This window comes from Pteropus vampyrus, unplaced genomic scaffold (assembly GCF_000151845.1).
Source record: "Pteropus vampyrus isolate Shadow unplaced genomic scaffold, Pvam_2.0 Scaffold242, whole genome shotgun sequence".
NCBI lineage: Eukaryota > Metazoa > Chordata > Mammalia > Chiroptera > Pteropodidae > Pteropus > Pteropus vampyrus.
In genome coordinates, this window is record NW_011889023.1 from 2738105 (window position 1) to 2741574 (window position 3470).

Below are 3470 nucleotides of genomic sequence, written 5' to 3' on the forward strand. Positions count from 1 at the left end.
ATCTCTATTTCAATCAGCTATGGCCAGGGAGGTAGGGCTACATAGAGTGAACATGGCCACATTATGACTTTTATGGACTCTAGGCACTTTTTTCTTTATGGGCCCCATTATCCATAAAAAATATTAAAAATTATGTTTTATTATTGTATTAATATAAAAATTATTATACATTAAAACATTTCTTTGAAATAAAACTTATTATTTTGTTCTGATTTAAAAAAATTAAGACATTTTCATGGGCCTCTAAAAGTCCTGTGGGCCCTAGGTGCTGAGCCTACTAGGCCTTAATATGGCTTTTTTGTGAAATGGAATTTTTAGAGAAAGAGGGAATCTGTATAAATAGCTACACACTCTTACTTAGCTAAGCTTTTTAAAGCTTTTCTTATCACTTTTTCAATGAGACACTTGTAACCTGTTGTCGACGATGATGATACAAATAATATTAATACTGAAGAGAATATTTTTCGTTGTACATTTCTTCATATAAATGCCTTTCAGAAATTTTAACTTAAAAGTTGTTGACTTCTACTTCCTGATTCCCATATGGTTTCTAGAGTATGGAATAACCTAGATGCTTGTGATGAACAAGACTTGGGATAAATTATTTAAGCTCCTGAACATACCAAGTATTTTCAAATCCTTCTTCAATACATAGAATTAAATTTTATCAGCTATATCCGTGATAATATCTCACTGAAACATATGCCATTTGTCCATCTTTCATAAGTAAAATAAATCAAGATGTCCATGTACGGCCTTTAAGATAACATTTAATTATGTGTCAAATTGAACAACTGTAAACGTGTATTTTCTGTGCTAAGGCATGAAGGAACTTCTAAGACTTTTTCAACTTCTCTATTATGTGCCACTTATGAGTCCTTTCATCTGTGCTAGCAGTCGTGACAGAAATGAAATAACAAAGGCAGGATGACAAGTATGCAATTATTTTCTGAGTTACAAATTTAATAGGTTGGACATATAACTAGGTTGAGCATGAGCATTACACCTAAGTGACTATTTCATGAAGCTTTCAAGTGGACTACCATTATATAACTTGAAATACCCAGTGAAGCACACCTTTAGGGAAAAAAATATCACAACTCTTATAAACTTGTGGGTTATAGAAGTAACAGTAGTTTCAAAAAATTCGTTGACTTATTTTGAAACATCAACTCAAATTAGGGCTCTGCAAATTCCACTAGAGCTACACACTGGTACCACTGCATATATTAGTAAGTATTGATTACTCATTGCCTTTTTCGGCTGTAGCACCAATATGCATTGCATTCATCCTGAGAACTGCCATCTCTGAAAGTAAAGGATCACCTCCTATATAAATGAAATGAGTATGTAAGAGTGGAACGGAATTATCTCTGACTTGGGGAGTTTATTCAATTGGAAACATGATGGGTATGATGGTTAATTTTATGTGTCGATTTGACTAGGCTAGAAGGTGCCCAAATATTCCGTCAAACAGTATTTTGGGTATGTCTGTGAGGGTGCTTTTGGATAAGAGTAACATTTGAATCAATAGGTTGAGTAAAGCAGATTGCCCTCACTAATGCGGGTGGCTCTCATCCAATCAGTTGAAGGCTTAAATAGAACAAAAAGGCTAACCCTCCCTCCAGTAAGAGGAAACCCTTTCTGTCTGATTGCTTTGTCAAGGGACATCGATCTTTCGGGCCTTGGACTTGGACTAAAACATCAGCTTTTCTTGGGTTTGAGCCTGCCAGCTTTTGGAATGGAATTTCACCCTCCATGACACCATCAGCTGTCCTGGGGTCCCAGCTTGCCAACTGCAGATCCTGGAACTTCTCAGTTTCTGTAATCACATGAACCAATTTCTTATAATAAATCTCTTACACATAGATATATGTCCATCTATCTGCATCCTATTGGTTCCGTTTCTCTGGAGAATGCTAATACAATGGGCACATATTAAGTAAAGCTGTCTAAGTCCCTGCCTTGTATCGTATCAAATATTTACTCTTCATTATTTAGCCAAAGTGAAAGTCGTACTTTGTAGACTCTCAAAAAGTTTTATTGTATGGGAAAAAAAATAAAATAGCAGTTACAACTTCCATGATTAAACATCATTTCAGAGCAGAAGCTTTTATTTCAACCGAGTCAACCCATTTTGAAACTAGAATTAGAATTTTCAAACCAGTGAGCAGTTTTAGCACTCTTATGTGGTGAATGGGGTACCATAAAAAGTTGAAACTTAAATGGCAGCTGAGAGCGTGTGGGGAAGGCAGAGCTGGTATAGGACAGTCCTGAAAGCCTGCACCGGAAGTACCGCCCCACTGCGTCCACCGGAAGGGCACAGGCGCAGGTGGCGGAGAGGGCAAGAGCCACTGGCTGGCCCCCGTGGCTTACAAAGATGAACCCATTAACCAAAGTGAAGCTGGTTAGTGAGCTGAATGAACGGGAGGCCCATATTGCCGTGGCAGCTACGGCGTCATGGCACTCTGAGTACAAGGACAGCGCCTGGATCTTCGTGGGAGGGCTTCCTTTTGAACTGACCGAAGGAGATATCCTCTGTGTATTCTCTCAGTATGGAGAGATTGTTAACATTAATCTCGTGCGAGACCAGAAGACAGGGAAGTCCAAAGGATTCTGTTTTATCTGCTATGAAGACCAGAGGAGTACAGTTTTGGCCGTTGACAATTTTAATGGAATCAAGATCAAGGGAAGAACTATCCGAGTCGACCATGTATCCTGCTACCGCCCCCCTCGGGTCCTAGAGGGCGTGGATGACGCCACCAGAAAGCTGTGGCAGAAAGGCTGTGGGATTCAGACCTCCTCATCGAGCTCATCTGAAGGCTCCGAAGACGAAGCACTCTCCGAACACCATAAACAAGAGAAACAGAAAAGAAGTAAGACCAAAGAGAGGACTACTATACTAGTTAAAGACGAGGAGAGACAGACACAGCAGCCATTGTTCCTGGCAGCGAGAGGCCAGATTAAGATGGAAGACACCCTAGGTTCCGATGAACGTGCCAAGGTGAAGTTTGAGTCTAGAGAGGGCCGGAAGCACCAACCCAGCTGCCCTGAGGCAAGGAAAACTGCTGTTGTGGACAGCTTCCTGCAGGGTGCTGAGGGATCTGGAGAGTGGACTCAGGGAGGGGAATCCAAGTTTTGAGCACAGTCCTTTAGCAGAAGCAGCAAGGGAAAGAGGAATAGAGCAGGGATAGGGACAGAGGTTGAAGCTGAGACAACTTTTAGCAGATCTGAAGGCACGGCCACACACTTTCTCCAATTCCAGTACCTCAGGCCAGACCAAGACTGCAGCATGCTTACATCTTCATATTTTTAAATAGGATATGATATTTAACGGGCTGGAACTTGTTATTCGATGCTTTCTGCAAATAAAGTATCTGGAGTAGAATTTCCTTAAAATTTGAACATTTCTTTTTTCTACAACTACTCCAAATTTTACAGTTGAAATTACATTACAGGATTCGTATAGT

The 3470-nt window shown here is 40.2% G+C and overlaps 1 pseudogene; it reads left to right on the forward strand.

The window, feature by feature from the left end:
• The first annotated feature begins 2380 nt into the window (after window positions 1–2380).
• Window positions 2381–3142, forward strand: LOC105301552 (annotated as a pseudogene).
• The last annotated feature ends 328 nt before the right edge of the window (window positions 3143–3470 follow it).